Here is an 18565-nt window from a genome sequence, read left to right as displayed (position 1 = left end):
ACACACGCGAGACAGATAACAGGACGGCCGTGAACTCCAAGAACGAACGTCAATCGGCACGTTCGACATTCGACGCCGAGTAACAGAAGGCACTTAAAAGGTAACACTCCTTTTTGCTTCTCCTTCCGAGTAGGGCGTGGAAAGCTCGATCGAATATTTGTGCACATATTTTCTATACGCATAAGAGAGAAAAAATAAAGTTTCATTCATGGCAACATTTCGGCGGGCTGATTTCGAAGATGCAGATTAATTTTGCGGTATTTGGTAAACTAGCCATCTTTGCTTAGACGTAGATTAGGTAAGGATAAAACTAAATTGCTTTTTGTTTGTAAACACAACACGTCTGGTGTGTAACGAAGCGATGGGAAACAAGGAAGAGGCATTTCTGTGAATGTAGTGATGCAACAACGAATTCATTTGAGGGCTATCCGTTTCTGCAATTAGTAGGCGTGAGTAATTTATTGAAAGTGCCGCTACTACGCGTCTGTCAATGTAGAACTGTGTGTGTTACAGAAGGCACTGTTCGGATATTTTGTCAGTGAGTAGGGAAAAATTGTGTTTTTAATTACACTTGTTACAGAGAGAGAAAAAAAGAAGAGTTTTATGTTATTCCCATTCCATTCGAAACGCGTCTGTTCTCACTCCAAGGGCGCCCATACGAGAGACAGTTTGTACAGGGGGTGGGGGCCGGCTGGATCTGGAGGTATGGTGTACTTTTAATATTTTGGAAGACGATTAGCGAGCTTGTAAAGTAGCCATAAACAGATTTGAAGTTCCGAACCTGTGTTAAAGACGTGTGTAATACAGACTTTTTGACTCTATTTCTTGCAAGAAAAACACCTGATAACACTGCGTTTTCTACTTTCCCTCAGAGCCCCGAGTACAGGCGCCCTTGTCCCACTCAGCTACCACCAAAGATATTTCCTGCGCTCACCACGCCGATGTTTGTAATTGCACTTGGCCGTTTTTCGTCCTCCCAGTGTTGTAACTGTTCATTTCCAAGCCTTAACTTTTTTTTTTTTTCCGGGCGTCTGCAAATTTGTCACATGAAACACAACATCTGCGACGACAAGACATTCCTTACAGAAAGTAAACGCTCACTGTCGTGGCCTAATAAACAGCCTACAGCGGTTCTCGTCCCATCACCGAATTTAAGCAACGCTGGCCCTTGTCATCGTGGCCGCCTGCGAGCACAAGCTGCTGTTGCCTAGAATTTCTCTTGCCCGTTTTCGGTACAGTTGGCCACGTCATTTCACATCCCAGCAAGCTCGTCAAGTGCCGCAAGTCTGCAAGTCTTGAGACGCTACGCTAGACGCTTGCTTCCCGCCCCTCATGTACCTGGCCACAGGCGACACAGCGTTCGGCTGGGCGACGCCTCGTGAACGCCGGCTCGCGCCACCGCGGTCGCCGTGCGTTCAGGGAGTGCCGCGCCGTGCAATTGCGTTTGGCGCGCATTCCCCTGATGGACAGAGAAAGCCAAAAGTCGCCGTACGACCATTAATGGGGGTGTCGTACCAGAGTTAGACCGCTTGTGCCATCTCGCGGCTGCCGCTGCTACTAGTGGTGCGCGTCCGCCGCGCTTATCGAACAGACAGTGTGCTCTGGCTCTGGGTTTGACGCCAGGTCGACGCAGACGTGTGGTACGCGCCTAGCGCGAGTGCTGCTGCGTGTGGCAGTGCCTTGCAGCACACGTTGGTGGCCGAAAGCTCAGACGCACTGGTTACCGACTGCTATCACAGAATACTGCTTTTGCAATTGAAATAAACACCGGGACAGCGCGAACGCAAGTCCCGACTACCAAAAATTATGCGCCCGAGTTACTCACATTTGGAGTAATCGCGGGGGTCAGCTCGACCGAAGTGCAATGGAAGAGCCTCACCCCGGAGGAACCGCCTTCATGATCACGGTATCCCCTACGCCAGGTAAGTATGCTTTGGTCGCGCCACAGGCGAGAATTTGTAGTGCCTCGCGCCATCGAGATGGTAACGAGAGCTCCCGACGTTTTCGCAGTCGGTGAACAGAATGGTGGCCGTCCATGTACCTGTCTCCTTACAAAAGAGCTATTGGCTGTCGAGTTAGATGGCAGACAGTCGCAACAACGCTCCTCTGCCGAGAAAAACGATGCATTTTGTGCGAGCAGCGCCACACGGCTCGCGGCGCCGGCCGCTGCTGGGGTTAATTTACCGTTCCCTCCGGAAGATGGCGGGCCAAGTCCGGGCTGCCGCCTCCGGGCCCTCCTCTCCGTCTCAAACGAGCCCTCTTTCTTGGCTGTTGAAACCGCGAATGAGATCTGCGCAATGAGTGCTTTTTGCAGCCACACTTTACTTTCGCTCCTTCCAGCAGAGCCCTTAGTGCTAGCAAATACGGCAGCATTGTCGCGCACGGTCGTCTGTCGCCGAGCAACTGAAGGACCCCACAGCTCACACTGTCAGATGTTCTAAGAGAGCTGGATGCAGTCGTGAGTGTTGTGCGCGACGAACAAACAGGACGGCCGTGAACTCCAAGAACGAACGTCAATCGGCACGTTCGACATTCGACGCCGAGTAACAGAAGGCACTTAAAAGGTAACACTCCTTTTTGCTTCTCCTTCCGAGTAGGGCGTGGAAAGCTCGATCGAATATTTGTGCACATATTTTCTATACGCATAAGAGAGAAAAAATAAAGTTTCATTCATGGCAACATTTCGGCGGGCTGATTTCGAAGATGCAGATTAATTTTGCGGTATTTGGTAAACTAGCCATCTTTGCTTAGACGTAGATTAGGTAAGGATAAAACTAAATTGCTTTTTGTTTGTAAACACAACACGTCTGGTGTGTAACGAAGCGATGGGAAACAAGGAAGAGGCATTTCTGTGAATGTAGTGATGCAACAACGAATTCATTTGAGGGCTATCCGTTTCTGCAATTAGTAGGCGTGAGTAATTTATTGAAAGTGCCGCTACTACGCGTCTGTCAATGTAGAACTGTGTGTGTTACAGAAGGCACTGTTCGGATATTTTGTCAGTGAGTAGGGAAAAATTGTGTTTTTAATTACACTTGTTACAGAGAGAGAAAAAAAGAAGAGTTTTATGTTATTCCCATTCCATTCGAAACGCGTCTGTTCTCACTCCAAGGGCGCCCATACGAGAGACAGTTTGTACAGGGGGTGGGGGCCGGCTGGATCTGGAGGTATGGTGTACTTTTAATATTTTGGAAGACGATTAGCGAGCTTGTAAAGTAGCCATAAACAGATTTGAAGTTCCGAACCTGTGTTAAAGACGTGTGTAATACAGACTTTTTGACTCTATTTCTTGCAAGAAAAACACCTGATAACACTGCGTTTTCTACTTTCCCTCAGAGCCCCGAGTACAGGCGCCCTTGTCCCACTCAGCTACCACCAAAGATATTTCCTGCGCTCACCACGCCGATGTTTGTAATTGCACTTGGCCGTTTTTCGTCCTCCCAGTGTTGTAACTGTTCATTTCCAAGCCTTAACTTTTTTTTTTTTTCCGGGCGTCTGCAAATTTGTCACATGAAACACAACATCTGCGACGACAAGACATTCCTTACAGAAAGTAAACGCTCACTGTCGTGGCCTAATAAACAGCCTACAGCGGTTCTCGTCCCATCACCGAATTTAAGCAACGCTGGCCCTTGTCATCGTGGCCGCCTGCGAGCACAAGCTGCTGTTGCCTAGAATTTCTCTTGCCCGTTTTCGGTACAGTTGGCCACGTCATTTCACATCCCAGCAAGCTCGTCAAGTGCCGCAAGTCTGCAAGTCTTGAGACGCTACGCTAGACGCTTGCTTCCCGCCCCTCATGTACCTGGCCACAGGCGACACAGCGTTCGGCTGGGCGACGCCTCGTGAACGCCGGCTCGCGCCACCGCGGTCGCCGTGCGTTCAGGGAGTGCCGCGCCGTGCAATTGCGTTTGGCGCGCATTCCCCTGATGGACAGAGAAAGCCAAAAGTCGCCGTACGACCATTAATGGGGGTGTCGTACCAGAGTTAGACCGCTTGTGCCATCTCGCGGCTGCCGCTGCTACTAGTGGTGCGCGTCCGCCGCGCTTATCGAACAGACAGTGTGCTCTGGCTCTGGGTTTGACGCCAGGTCGACGCAGACGTGTGGTACGCGCCTAGCGCGAGTGCTGCTGCGTGTGGCAGTGCCTTGCAGCACACGTTTGGTGGCCGAAAGCTCAGACGCACTGGTTACCGACTGCTATCACAGAATACTGCTTTTGCAATTGAAATAAACACCGGGACAGCGCGAACGCAAGTCCCGACTACCAAAAATTATGCGCCCGAGTTACTCACATTTGGAGTAATCGCGGGGGTCAGCTCGACCGAAGTGCAATGGAAGAGCCTCACCCCGGAGGAACCGCCTTCATGATCACGGTATCCCCTACGCCAGGTAAGTATGCTTTGGTCGCGCCACAGGCGAGAATTTGTAGTGCCTCGCGCCATCGAGATGTAACGAGAGCTCCCGACGTTTTCGCAGTCGGTGAACAGAATGGTGGCCGTCCATGTACCTGTCTCCTTACAAAAGAGCTATTGGCTGTCGAGTTAGATGGCAGACAGTCGCAACAACGCTCCTCTGCCGAGAAAAACGATGCATTTTGTGCGAGCAGCGCCACACGGCTCGCGGCGCCGGCCGCTGCTGGGGTTAATTTACCGTTCCCTCCGGAAGATGGCGGGCCAAGTCCGGGCTGCCGCCTCCGGGCCCTCCTCTCCGTCTCAAACGAGCCCTCTTTCTTGGCTGTTGAAACCGCGAATGAGATCTGCGCAATGAGTGCTTTTTGCAGCCACACTTTACTTTCGCTCCTTCCAGCAGAGCCTTAGTGCTAGCAAATACGGCAGCATTGTCGCGCACGGTCGTCTGTCGCCGAGCAACTGAAGGACCCCACAGCTCACACTGTCAGATGTTCTAAGAGAGCTGGATGCAGTCGTGAGTGTTGTGCGCGACGAACAAACAGGACGGCCGTGAACTCCAAGAACGAACGTCAATCGGCACGTTCGACATTCGACGCCGAGTAACAGAAGGCACTTAAAAGGTAACACTCCTTTTTGCTTCTCCTTCCGAGTAGGGCGTGGAAAGCTCGATCGAATATTTGTGCACATATTTTCTATACGCATAAGAGAGAAAAAATAAAGTTTCATTCATGGCAACATTTCGGCGGGCTGATTTCGAAGATGCAGATTAATTTTGCGGTATTTGGTAAACTAGCCATCTTTGCTTAGACGTAGATTAGGTAAGGATAAAACTAAATTGCTTTTTGTTTGTAAACACAACACGTCTGGTGTGTAACGAAGCGATGGGAAACAAGGAAGAGGCATTTCTGTGAATGTAGTGATGCAACAACGAATTCATTTGAGGGCTATCCGTTTCTGCAATTAGTAGGCGTGAGTAATTTATTGAAAGTGCCGCTACTACGCGTCTGTCAATGTAGAACTGTGTGTGTTACAGAAGGCACTGTTCGGATATTTTGTCAGTGAGTAGGGAAAAATTGTGTTTTTAATTACACTTGTTACAGAGAGAGAAAAAAAGAAGAGTTTTATGTTATTCCCATTCCATTCGAAACGCGTCTGTTCTCACTCCAAGGGCGCCCATACGAGAGACAGTTTGTACAGGGGGTGGGGGCCGGCTGGATCTGGAGGTATGGTGTACTTTTAATATTTTGGAAGACGATTAGCGAGCTTGTAAAGTAGCCATAAACAGATTTGAAGTTCCGAACCTGTGTTAAAGACGTGTGTAATACAGACTTTTTGACTCTATTTCTTGCAAGAAAAACACCTGATAACACTGCGTTTTCTACTTTCCCTCAGAGCCCCGAGTACAGGCGCCCTTGTCCCACTCAGCTACCACCAAAGATATTTCCTGCGCTCACCACGCCGATGTTTGTAATTGCACTTGGCCGTTTTTCGTCCTCCCAGTGTTGTAACTGTTCATTTCCAAGCCTTAACTTTTTTTTTTTTTCCGGGCGTCTGCAAATTTGTCACATGAAACACAACATCTGCGACGACAAGACATTCCTTACAGAAAGTAAACGCTCACTGTCGTGGCCTAATAAACAGCCTACAGCGGTTCTCGTCCCATCACCGAATTTAAGCAACGCTGGCCCTTGTCATCGTGGCCGCCTGCGAGCACAAGCTGCTGTTGCCTAGAATTTCTCTTGCCCGTTTTCGGTACAGTTGGCCACGTCATTTCACATCCCAGCAAGCTCGTCAAGTGCCGCAAGTCTGCAAGTCTTGAGACGCTACGCTAGACGCTTGCTTCCCGCCCCTCATGTACCTGGCCACAGGCGACACAGCGTTCGGCTGGGCGACGCCTCGTGAACGCCGGCTCGCGCCACCGCGGTCGCCGTGCGTTCAGGGAGTGCCGCGCCGTGCAATTGCGTTTGGCGCGCATTCCCCTGATGGACAGAGAAAGCCAAAAGTCGCCGTACGACCATTAATGGGGGTGTCGTACCAGAGTTAGACCGCTTGTGCCATCTCGCGGCTGCCGCTGCTACTAGTGGTGCGCGTCCGCCGCGCTTATCGAACAGACAGTGTGCTCTGGCTCTGGGTTTGACGCCAGGTCGACGCAGACGTGTGGTACGCGCCTAGCGCGAGTGCTGCTGCGTGTGGCAGTGCCTTGCAGCACACGTTGGTGGCCGAAAGCTCAGACGCACTGGTTACCGACTGCTATCACAGAATACTGCTTTTGCAATTGAAATAAACACCGGGACAGCGCGAACGCAAGTCCCGACTACCAAAAATTATGCGCCCGAGTTACTCACATTTGGAGTAATCGCGGGGGTCAGCTCGACCGAAGTGCAATGGAAGAGCCTCACCCCGGAGGAACCGCCTTCATGATCACGGTATCCCCTACGCCAGGTAAGTATGCTTTGGTCGCGCCACAGGCGAGAATTTGTAGTGCCTCGCGCCATCGAGATGTAACGAGAGCTCCCGACGTTTTCGCAGTCGGTGAACAGAATGGTGGCCGTCCATGTACCTGTCTCCTTACAAAAGAGCTATTGGCTGTCGAGTTAGATGGCAGACAGTCGCAACAACGCTCCTCTGCCGAGAAAAACGATGCATTTTGTGCGAGCAGCGCCACACGGCTCGCGGCGCCGGCCGCTGCTGGGGTTAATTTACCGTTCCCTCCGGAAGATGGCGGGCCAAGTCCGGGCTGCCGCCTCCGGGCCCTCCTCTCCGTCTCAAACGAGCCCTCTTTCTTGGCTGTTGAAACCGCGAATGAGATCTGCGCAATGAGTGCTTTTTGCAGCCACACTTTACTTTCGCTCCTTCCAGCAGAGCCCTTAGTGCTAGCAAATACGGCAGCATTGTCGCGCACGGTCGTCTGTCGCCGAGCAACTGAAGGACCCCACAGCTCACACTGTCAGATGTTCTAAGAGAGCTGGATGCAGTCGTGAGTGTTGTGCGCGACGAACAAACAGGACGGCCGTGAACTCCAAGAACGAACGTCAATCGGCACGTTCGACATTCGACGCCGAGTAACAGAAGGCACTTAAAAGGTAACACTCCTTTTTGCTTCTCCTTCCGAGTAGGGCGTGGAAAGCTCGATCGAATATTTGTGCACATATTTTCTATACGCATAAGAGAGAAAAAATAAAGTTTCATTCATGGCAACATTTCGGCGGGCTGATTTCGAAGATGCAGATTAATTTTGCGGTATTTGGTAAACTAGCCATCTTTGCTTAGACGTAGATTAGGTAAGGATAAAACTAAATTGCTTTTTGTTTGTAAACACAACACGTCTGGTGTGTAACGAAGCGATGGGAAACAAGGAAGAGGCATTTCTGTGAATGTAGTGATGCAACAACGAATTCATTTGAGGGCTATCCGTTTCTGCAATTAGTAGGCGTGAGTAATTTATTGAAAGTGCCGCTACTACGCGTCTGTCAATGTAGAACTGTGTGTGTTACAGAAGGCACTGTTCGGATATTTTGTCAGTGAGTAGGGAAAAATTGTGTTTTTAATTACACTTGTTACAGAGAGAGAAAAAAAGAAGAGTTTTATGTTATTCCCATTCCATTCGAAACGCGTCTGTTCTCACTCCAAGGGCGCCCATACGAGAGACAGTTTGTACAGGGGGTGGGGGCCGGCTGGATCTGGAGGTATGGTGTACTTTTAATATTTTGGAAGACGATTAGCGAGCTTGTAAAGTAGCCATAAACAGATTTGAAGTTCCGAACCTGTGTTAAAGACGTGTGTAATACAGACTTTTTGACTCTATTTCTTGCAAGAAAAACACCTGATAACACTGCGTTTTCTACTTTCCCTCAGAGCCCCGAGTACAGGCGCCCTTGTCCCACTCAGCTACCACCAAAGATATTTCCTGCGCTCACCACGCCGATGTTTGTAATTGCACTTGGCCGTTTTTCGTCCTCCCAGTGTTGTAACTGTTCATTTCCAAGCCTTAACTTTTTTTTTTTTTCCGGGCGTCTGCAAATTTGTCACATGAAACACAACATCTGCGACGACAAGACATTCCTTACAGAAAGTAAACGCTCACTGTCGTGGCCTAATAAACAGCCTACAGCGGTTCTCGTCCCATCACCGAATTTAAGCAACGCTGGCCCTTGTCATCGTGGCCGCCTGCGAGCACAAGCTGCTGTTGCCTAGAATTTCTCTTGCCCGTTTTCGGTACAGTTGGCCACGTCATTTCACATCCCAGCAAGCTCGTCAAGTGCCGCAAGTCTGCAAGTCTTGAGACGCTACGCTAGACGCTTGCTTCCCGCCCCTCATGTACCTGGCCACAGGCGACACAGCGTTCGGCTGGGCGACGCCTCGTGAACGCCGGCTCGCGCCACCGCGGTCGCCGTGCGTTCAGGGAGTGCCGCGCCGTGCAATTGCGTTTGGCGCGCATTCCCCTGATGGACAGAGAAAGCCAAAAGTCGCCGTACGACCATTAATGGGGGTGTCGTACCAGAGTTAGACCGCTTGTGCCATCTCGCGGCTGCCGCTGCTACTAGTGGTGCGCGTCCGCCGCGCTTATCGAACAGACAGTGTGCTCTGGCTCTGGGTTTGACGCCAGGTCGACGCAGACGTGTGGTACGCGCCTAGCGCGAGTGCTGCTGCGTGTGGCAGTGCCTTGCAGCACACGTTGGTGGCCGAAAGCTCAGACGCACTGGTTACCGACTGCTATCACAGAATACTGCTTTTGCAATTGAAATAAACACCGGGACAGCGCGAACGCAAGTCCCGACTACCAAAAATTATGCGCCCGAGTTACTCACATTTGGAGTAATCGCGGGGGTCAGCTCGACCGAAGTGCAATGGAAGAGCCTCACCCCGGAGGAACCGCCTTCATGATCACGGTATCCCCTACGCCAGGTAAGTATGCTTTGGTCGCGCCACAGGCGAGAATTTGTAGTGCCTCGCGCCATCGAGATGTAACGAGAGCTCCCGACGTTTTCGCAGTCGGTGAACAGAATGGTGGCCGTCCATGTACCTGTCTCCTTACAAAAGAGCTATTGGCTGTCGAGTTAGATGGCAGACAGTCGCAACAACGCTCCTCTGCCGAGAAAAACGATGCATTTTGTGCGAGCAGCGCCACACGGCTCGCGGCGCCGGCCGCTGCTGGGGTTAATTTACCGTTCCCTCCGGAAGATGGCGGGCCAAGTCCGGGCTGCCGCCTCCGGGCCCTCCTCTCCGTCTCAAACGAGCCCTCTTTCTTGGCTGTTGAAACCGCGAATGAGATCTGCGCAATGAGTGCTTTTTGCAGCCACACTTTACTTTCGCTCCTTCCAGCAGAGCCCTTAGTGCTAGCAAATACGGCAGCATTGTCGCGCACGGTCGTCTGTCGCCGAGCAACTGAAGGACCCCACAGCTCACACTGTCAGATGTTCTAAGAGAGCTGGATGCAGTCGTGAGTGTTGTGCGCGACGAACAAACAGGACGGCCGTGAACTCCAAGAACGAACGTCAATCGGCACGTTCGACATTCGACGCCGAGTAACAGAAGGCACTTAAAAGGTAACACTCCTTTTTGCTTCTCCTTCCGAGTAGGGCGTGGAAAGCTCGATCGAATATTTGTGCACATATTTTCTATACGCATAAGAGAGAAAAAATAAAGTTTCATTCATGGCAACATTTCGGCGGGCTGATTTCGAAGATGCAGATTAATTTTGCGGTATTTGGTAAACTAGCCATCTTTGCTTAGACGTAGATTAGGTAAGGATAAAACTAAATTGCTTTTTGTTTGTAAACACAACACGTCTGGTGTGTAACGAAGCGATGGGAAACAAGGAAGAGGCATTTCTGTGAATGTAGTGATGCAACAACGAATTCATTTGAGGGCTATCCGTTTCTGCAATTAGTAGGCGTGAGTAATTTATTGAAAGTGCCGCTACTACGCGTCTGTCAATGTAGAACTGTGTGTGTTACAGAAGGCACTGTTCGGATATTTTGTCAGTGAGTAGGGAAAAATTGTGTTTTTAATTACACTTGTTACAGAGAGAGAAAAAAAGAAGAGTTTTATGTTATTCCCATTCCATTCGAAACGCGTCTGTTCTCACTCCAAGGGCGCCCATACGAGAGACAGTTTGTACAGGGGGTGGGGGCCGGCTGGATCTGGAGGTATGGTGTACTTTTAATATTTTGGAAGACGATTAGCGAGCTTGTAAAGTAGCCATAAACAGATTTGAAGTTCCGAACCTGTGTTAAAGACGTGTGTAATACAGACTTTTTGACTCTATTTCTTGCAAGAAAAACACCTGATAACACTGCGTTTTCTACTTTCCCTCAGAGCCCCGAGTACAGGCGCCCTTGTCCCACTCAGCTACCACCAAAGATATTTCCTGCGCTCACCACGCCGATGTTTGTAATTGCACTTGGCCGTTTTTCGTCCTCCCAGTGTTGTAACTGTTCATTTCCAAGCCTTAACTTTTTTTTTTTTTCCGGGCGTCTGCAAATTTGTCACATGAAACACAACATCTGCGACGACAAGACATTCCTTACAGAAAGTAAACGCTCACTGTCGTGGCCTAATAAACAGCCTACAGCGGTTCTCGTCCCATCACCGAATTTAAGCAACGCTGGCCCTTGTCATCGTGGCCGCCTGCGAGCACAAGCTGCTGTTGCCTAGAATTTCTCTTGCCCGTTTTCGGTACAGTTGGCCACGTCATTTCACATCCCAGCAAGCTCGTCAAGTGCCGCAAGTCTGCAAGTCTTGAGACGCTACGCTAGACGCTTGCTTCCCGCCCCTCATGTACCTGGCCACAGGCGACACAGCGTTCGGCTGGGCGACGCCTCGTGAACGCCGGCTCGCGCCACCGCGGTCGCCGTGCGTTCAGGGAGTGCCGCGCCGTGCAATTGCGTTTGGCGCGCATTCCCCTGATGGACAGAGAAAGCCAAAAGTCGCCGTACGACCATTAATGGGGGTGTCGTACCAGAGTTAGACCGCTTGTGCCATCTCGCGGCTGCCGCTGCTACTAGTGGTGCGCGTCCGCCGCGCTTATCGAACAGACAGTGTGCTCTGGCTCTGGGTTTGACGCCAGGTCGACGCAGACGTGTGGTACGCGCCTAGCGCGAGTGCTGCTGCGTGTGGCAGTGCCTTGCAGCACACGTTGGTGGCCGAAAGCTCAGACGCACTGGTTACCGACTGCTATCACAGAATACTGCTTTTGCAATTGAAATAAACACCGGGACAGCGCGAACGCAAGTCCCGACTACCAAAAATTATGCGCCCGAGTTACTCACATTTGGAGTAATCGCGGGGGTCAGCTCGACCGAAGTGCAATGGAAGAGCCTCACCCCGGAGGAACCGCCTTCATGATCACGGTATCCCCTACGCCAGGTAAGTATGCTTTGGTCGCGCCACAGGCGAGAATTTGTAGTGCCTCGCGCCATCGAGATGTAACGAGAGCTCCCGACGTTTTCGCAGTCGGTGAACAGAATGGTGGCCGTCCATGTACCTGTCTCCTTACAAAAGAGCTATTGGCTGTCGAGTTAGATGGCAGACAGTCGCAACAACGCTCCTCTGCCGAGAAAAACGATGCATTTTGTGCGAGCAGCGCCACACGGCTCGCGGCGCCGGCCGCTGCTGGGGTTAATTTACCGTTCCCTCCGGAAGATGGCGGGCCAAGTCCGGGCTGCCGCCTCCGGGCCCTCCTCTCCGTCTCAAACGAGCCCTCTTTCTTGGCTGTTGAAACCGCGAATGAGATCTGCGCAATGAGTGCTTTTTGCAGCCACACTTTACTTTCGCTCCTTCCAGCAGAGCCCTTAGTGCTAGCAAATACGGCAGCATTGTCGCGCACGGTCGTCTGTCGCCGAGCAACTGAAGGACCCCACAGCTCACACTGTCAGATGTTCTAAGAGAGCTGGATGCAGTCGTGAGTGTTGTGCGCGACGAACAAACAGGACGGCCGTGAACTCCAAGAACGAACGTCAATCGGCACGTTCGACATTCGACGCCGAGTAACAGAAGGCACTTAAAAGGTAACACTCCTTTTTGCTTCTCCTTCCGAGTAGGGCGTGGAAAGCTCGATCGAATATTTGTGCACATATTTTCTATACGCATAAGAGAGAAAAAATAAAGTTTCATTCATGGCAACATTTCGGCGGGCTGATTTCGAAGATGCAGATTAATTTTGCGGTATTTGGTAAACTAGCCATCTTTGCTTAGACGTAGATTAGGTAAGGATAAAACTAAATTGCTTTTTGTTTGTAAACACAACACGTCTGGTGTGTAACGAAGCGATGGGAAACAAGGAAGAGGCATTTCTGTGAATGTAGTGATGCAACAACGAATTCATTTGAGGGCTATCCGTTTCTGCAATTAGTAGGCGTGAGTAATTTATTGAAAGTGCCGCTACTACGCGTCTGTCAATGTAGAACTGTGTGTGTTACAGAAGGCACTGTTCGGATATTTTGTCAGTGAGTAGGGAAAAATTGTGTTTTTAATTACACTTGTTACAGAGAGAGAAAAAAAGAAGAGTTTTATGTTATTCCCATTCCATTCGAAACGCGTCTGTTCTCACTCCAAGGGCGCCCATACGAGAGACAGTTTGTACAGGGGGTGGGGGCCGGCTGGATCTGGAGGTATGGTGTACTTTTAATATTTTGGAAGACGATTAGCGAGCTTGTAAAGTAGCCATAAACAGATTTGAAGTTCCGAACCTGTGTTAAAGACGTGTGTAATACAGACTTTTTGACTCTATTTCTTGCAAGAAAAACACCTGATAACACTGCGTTTTCTACTTTCCCTCAGAGCCCCGAGTACAGGCGCCCTTGTCCCACTCAGCTACCACCAAAGATATTTCCTGCGCTCACCACGCCGATGTTTGTAATTGCACTTGGCCGTTTTTCGTCCTCCCAGTGTTGTAACTGTTCATTTCCAAGCCTTAACTTTTTTTTTTTTTCCGGGCGTCTGCAAATTTGTCACATGAAACACAACATCTGCGACGACAAGACATTCCTTACAGAAAGTAAACGCTCACTGTCGTGGCCTAATAAACAGCCTACAGCGGTTCTCGTCCCATCACCGAATTTAAGCAACGCTGGCCCTTGTCATCGTGGCCGCCTGCGAGCACAAGCTGCTGTTGCCTAGAATTTCTCTTGCCCGTTTTCGGTACAGTTGGCCACGTCATTTCACATCCCAGCAAGCTCGTCAAGTGCCGCAAGTCTGCAAGTCTTGAGACGCTACGCTAGACGCTTGCTTCCCGCCCCTCATGTACCTGGCCACAGGCGACACAGCGTTCGGCTGGGCGACGCCTCGTGAACGCCGGCTCGCGCCACCGCGGTCGCCGTGCGTTCAGGGAGTGCCGCGCCGTGCAATTGCGTTTGGCGCGCATTCCCCTGATGGACAGAGAAAGCCAAAAGTCGCCGTACGACCATTAATGGGGGTGTCGTACCAGAGTTAGACCGCTTGTGCCATCTCGCGGCTGCCGCTGCTACTAGTGGTGCGCGTCCGCCGCGCTTATCGAACAGACAGTGTGCTCTGGCTCTGGGTTTGACGCCAGGTCGACGCAGACGTGTGGTACGCGCCTAGCGCGAGTGCTGCTGCGTGTGGCAGTGCCTTGCAGCACACGTTGGTGGCCGAAAGCTCAGACGCACTGGTTACCGACTGCTATCACAGAATACTGCTTTTGCAATTGAAATAAACACCGGGACAGCGCGAACGCAAGTCCCGACTACCAAAAATTATGCGCCCGAGTTACTCACATTTGGAGTAATCGCGGGGGTCAGCTCGACCGAAGTGCAATGGAAGAGCCTCACCCCGGAGGAACCGCCTTCATGATCACGGTATCCCCTACGCCAGGTAAGTATGCTTTGGTCGCGCCACAGGCGAGAATTTGTAGTGCCTCGCGCCATCGAGATGTAACGAGAGCTCCCGACGTTTTCGCAGTCGGTGAACAGAATGGTGGCCGTCCATGTACCTGTCTCCTTACAAAAGAGCTATTGGCTGTCGAGTTAGATGGCAGACAGTCGCAACAACGCTCCTCTGCCGAGAAAAACGATGCATTTTGTGCGAGCAGCGCCACACGGCTCGCGGCGCCGGCCGCTGCTGGGGTTAATTTACCGTTCCCTCCGGAAGATGGCGGGCCAAGTCCGGGCTGCCGCCTCCGGGCCCTCCTCTCCGTCTCAAACGAGCCCTCTTTCTTGGCTGTTGAAACCGCGAATGAGATCTGCGCAATGAGTGCTTTTTGCAGCCACACTTTACTTTCGCTCCTTCCAGCAGAGCCCTTAGTGCTAGCAAATACGGCAGCATTGTCGCGCACGGTCGTCTGTCGCCGAGCAACTGAAGGACCCCACAGCTCACACTGTCAGATGTTCTAAGAGAGCTGGATGCAGTCGTGAGTGTTGTGCGCGACGAACAAACAGGACGGCCGTGAACTCCAAGAACGAACGTCAATCGGCACGTTCGACATTCGACGCCGAGTAACAGAAGGCACTTAAAAGGTAACACTCCTTTTTGCTTCTCCTTCCGAGTAGGGCGTGGAAAGCTCGATCGAATATTTGTGCACATATTTTCTATACGCATAAGAGAGAAAAAATAAAGTTTCATTCATGGCAACATTTCGGCGGGCTGATTTCGAAGATGCAGATTAATTTTGCGGTATTTGGTAAACTAGCCATCTTTGCTTAGACGTAGATTAGGTAAGGATAAAACTAAATTGCTTTTTGTTTGTAAACACAACACGTCTGGTGTGTAACGAAGCGATGGGAAACAAGGAAGAGGCATTTCTGTGAATGTAGTGATGCAACAACGAATTCATTTGAGGGCTATCCGTTTCTGCAATTAGTAGGCGTGAGTAATTTATTGAAAGTGCCGCTACTACGCGTCTGTCAATGTAGAACTGTGTGTGTTACAGAAGGCACTGTTCGGATATTTTGTCAGTGAGTAGGGAAAAATTGTGTTTTTAATTACACTTGTTACAGAGAGAGAAAAAAAGAAGAGTTTTATGTTATTCCCATTCCATTCGAAACGCGTCTGTTCTCACTCCAAGGGCGCCCATACGAGAGACAGTTTGTACAGGGGGTGGGGGCCGGCTGGATCTGGAGGTATGGTGTACTTTTAATATTTTGGAAGACGATTAGCGAGCTTGTAAAGTAGCCATAAACAGATTTGAAGTTCCGAACCTGTGTTAAAGACGTGTGTAATACAGACTTTTTGACTCTATTTCTTGCAAGAAAAACACCTGATAACACTGCGTTTTCTACTTTCCCTCAGAGCCCCGAGTACAGGCGCCCTTGTCCCACTCAGCTACCACCAAAGATATTTCCTGCGCTCACCACGCCGATGTTTGTAATTGCACTTGGCCGTTTTTCGTCCTCCCAGTGTTGTAACTGTTCATTTCCAAGCCTTAACTTTTTTTTTTTTTCCGGGCGTCTGCAAATTTGTCACATGAAACACAACATCTGCGACGACAAGACATTCCTTACAGAAAGTAAACGCTCACTGTCGTGGCCTAATAAACAGCCTACAGCGGTTCTCGTCCCATCACCGAATTTAAGCAACGCTGGCCCTTGTCATCGTGGCCGCCTGCGAGCACAAGCTGCTGTTGCCTAGAATTTCTCTTGCCCGTTTTCGGTACAGTTGGCCACGTCATTTCACATCCCAGCAAGCTCGTCAAGTGCCGCAAGTCTGCAAGTCTTGAGACGCTACGCTAGACGCTTGCTTCCCGCCCCTCATGTACCTGGCCACAGGCGACACAGCGTTCGGCTGGGCGACGCCTCGTGAACGCCGGCTCGCGCCACCGCGGTCGCCGTGCGTTCAGGGAGTGCCGCGCCGTGCAATTGCGTTTGGCGCGCATTCCCCTGATGGACAGAGAAAGCCAAAAGTCGCCGTACGACCATTAATGGGGGTGTCGTACCAGAGTTAGACCGCTTGTGCCATCTCGCGGCTGCCGCTGCTACTAGTGGTGCGCGTCCGCCGCGCTTATCGAACAGACAGTGTGCTCTGGCTCTGGGTTTGACGCCAGGTCGACGCAGACGTGTGGTACGCGCCTAGCGCGAGTGCTGCTGCGTGTGGCAGTGCCTTGCAGCACACGTTGGTGGCCGAAAGCTCAGACGCACTGGTTACCGACTGCTATCACAGAATACTGCTTTTGCAATTGAAATAAACACCGGGACAGCGCGAACGCAAGTCCCGACTACCAAAAATTATGCGCCCGAGTTACTCACATTTGGAGTAATCGCGGGGGTCAGCTCGACCGAAGTGCAATGGAAGAGCCTCACCCCGGAGGAACCGCCTTCATGATCACGGTATCCCCTACGCCAGGTAAGTATGCTTTGGTCGCGCCACAGGCGAGAATTTGTAGTGCCTCGCGCCATCGAGATGTAACGAGAGCTCCCGACGTTTTCGCAGTCGGTGAACAGAATGGTGGCCGTCCATGTACCTGTCTCCTTACAAAAGAGCTATTGGCTGTCGAGTTAGATGGCAGACAGTCGCAACAACGCTCCTCTGCCGAGAAAAACGATGCATTTTGTGCGAGCAGCGCCACACGGCTCGCGGCGCCGGCCGCTGCTGGGGTTAATTTACCGTTCCCTCCGGAAGATGGCGGGCCAAGTCCGGGCTGCCGCCTCCGGGCCCTCCTCTCCGTCTCAAACGAGCCCTCTTTCTTGGCTGTTGAAACCGCGAATGAGATCTGCGCAATGAGTGCTTTTTGCAGCCACACTTTACTTTCGCTCCTTCCAGCAGAGCCCTTAGTGCTAGCAAATACGGCAGCATTGTCGCGCACGGTCGTCTGTCGCCGAGCAACTGAAGGACCCCACAGCTCACACTGTCAGATGTTCTAAGAGAGCTGGATGCAGTCGTGAGTGTTGTGCGCGACGAACAAACAGGACGGCCGTGAACTCCAAGAACGAACGTCAATCGGCACGTTCGACATTCGACGCCGAGTAACAGAAGGCACTTAAAAGGTAACACTCCTTTTTGCTTCTCCTTCCGAGTAGGGCGTGGAAAGCTCGATCGAATATTTGTGCACATATTTTCTATACGCATAAGAGAGAAAAAATAAAGTTTCATTCATGGCAACATTTCGGCGGGCTGATTTCGAAGATGCAGATTAATTTTGCGGTATTTGGTAAACTAGCCATCTTTGCTTAGACGTAGATTAGGTAAGGATAAAACTAAATTGCTTTTTGTTTGTAAACACAACACGTCTGGTGTGTAACGAAGCGATGGGAAACAAGGAAGAGGCATTTCTGTGAATGTAGTGATGCAACAACGAATTCATTTGAGGGCTATCCGTTTCTGCAATTAGTAGGCGTGAGTAATTTATTGAAAGTGCCGCTACTACGCGTCTGTCAATGTAGAACTGTGTGTGTTACAGAAGGCACTGTTCGGATATTTTGTCAGTGAGTAGGGAAAAATTGTGTTTTTAATTACACTTGTTACAGAGAGAGAAAAAAAGAAGAGTTTTATGTTATTCCCATTCCATTCGAAACGCGTCTGTTCTCACTCCAAGGGCGCCCATACGAGAGACAGTTTGTACAGGGGGTGGGGGCCGGCTGGATCTGGAGGTATGGTGTACTTTTAATATTTTGGAAGACGATTAGCGAGCTTGTAAAGTAGCCATAAACAGATTTGAAGTTCCGAACCTGTGTTAAAGACGTGTGTAATACAGACTTTTTGACTCTATTTCTTGCAAGAAAAACACCTGATAACACTGCGTTTTCTACTTTCCCTCAGAGCCCCGAGTACAGGCGCCCTTGTCCCACTCAGCTACCACCAAAGATATTTCCTGCGCTCACCACGCCGATGTTTGTAATTGCACTTGGCCGTTTTTCGTCCTCCCAGTGTTGTAACTGTTCATTTCCAAGCCTTAACTTTTTTTTTTTTCCGGGCGTCTGCAAATTTGTCACATGAAACACAACATCTGCGACGACAAGACATTCCTTACAGAAAGTAAACGCTCACTGTCGTGGCCTAATAAACAGCCTACAGCGGTTCTCGTCCCATCACCGAATTTAAGCAACGCTGGCCCTTGTCATCGTGGCCGCCTGCGAGCACAAGCTGCTGTTGCCTAGAATTTCTCTTGCCCGTTTTCGGTACAGTTGGCCACGTCATTTCACATCCCAGCAAGCTCGTCAAGTGCCGCAAGTCTGCAAGTCTTGAGACGCTACGCTAGACGCTTGCTTCC

The 18565-nt window shown here is 50.7% G+C and overlaps 7 non-coding genes across 7 annotated transcripts; all 7 read right to left on the bottom strand.

Moving 5' to 3' along the window:
* Positions 1 to 1767: 1767 nt before the first annotated feature.
* On the bottom strand, positions 1768 to 1930 carry LOC126322230 (U1 spliceosomal RNA). Its single transcript, XR_007558864.1, has one exon. It is a non-coding gene; the product is annotated as a U1 spliceosomal RNA (small nuclear RNA).
* Positions 1931 to 4232: 2302 nt separating this feature from the next.
* Positions 4233 to 4395, bottom strand: LOC126322229 (U1 spliceosomal RNA). Its single transcript, XR_007558863.1, has one exon. It is a non-coding gene; the product is annotated as a U1 spliceosomal RNA (small nuclear RNA).
* A 2299-nt stretch (positions 4396 to 6694) lies between these two features.
* LOC126322228 (U1 spliceosomal RNA) lies at positions 6695 to 6857 on the bottom strand. The gene has a single exon (XR_007558862.1). It is a non-coding gene; the product is annotated as a U1 spliceosomal RNA (small nuclear RNA).
* A 2300-nt stretch (positions 6858 to 9157) lies between these two features.
* LOC126322227 (U1 spliceosomal RNA) lies at positions 9158 to 9320 on the bottom strand. Its single transcript, XR_007558861.1, has one exon. It is a non-coding gene; the product is annotated as a U1 spliceosomal RNA (small nuclear RNA).
* Positions 9321 to 11620: 2300 nt separating this feature from the next.
* On the bottom strand, positions 11621 to 11783 carry LOC126322226 (U1 spliceosomal RNA). The gene has a single exon (XR_007558860.1). It is a non-coding gene; the product is annotated as a U1 spliceosomal RNA (small nuclear RNA).
* Positions 11784 to 14083: 2300 nt separating this feature from the next.
* LOC126322225 (U1 spliceosomal RNA) lies at positions 14084 to 14246 on the bottom strand. The gene has a single exon (XR_007558859.1). It is a non-coding gene; the product is annotated as a U1 spliceosomal RNA (small nuclear RNA).
* A 2300-nt stretch (positions 14247 to 16546) lies between these two features.
* On the bottom strand, positions 16547 to 16709 carry LOC126322224 (U1 spliceosomal RNA). The gene has a single exon (XR_007558858.1). It is a non-coding gene; the product is annotated as a U1 spliceosomal RNA (small nuclear RNA).
* Positions 16710 to 18565: the final 1856 nt, after the last annotated feature.

This window comes from Schistocerca gregaria, unplaced genomic scaffold, assembly GCF_023897955.1.
Source record: "Schistocerca gregaria isolate iqSchGreg1 unplaced genomic scaffold, iqSchGreg1.2 ptg000801l, whole genome shotgun sequence".
NCBI classification, from domain to species: Eukaryota; Metazoa; Arthropoda; class Insecta; order Orthoptera; family Acrididae; genus Schistocerca; species Schistocerca gregaria.
This window is presented reverse-complemented; position numbering and strand designations above follow the sequence as displayed.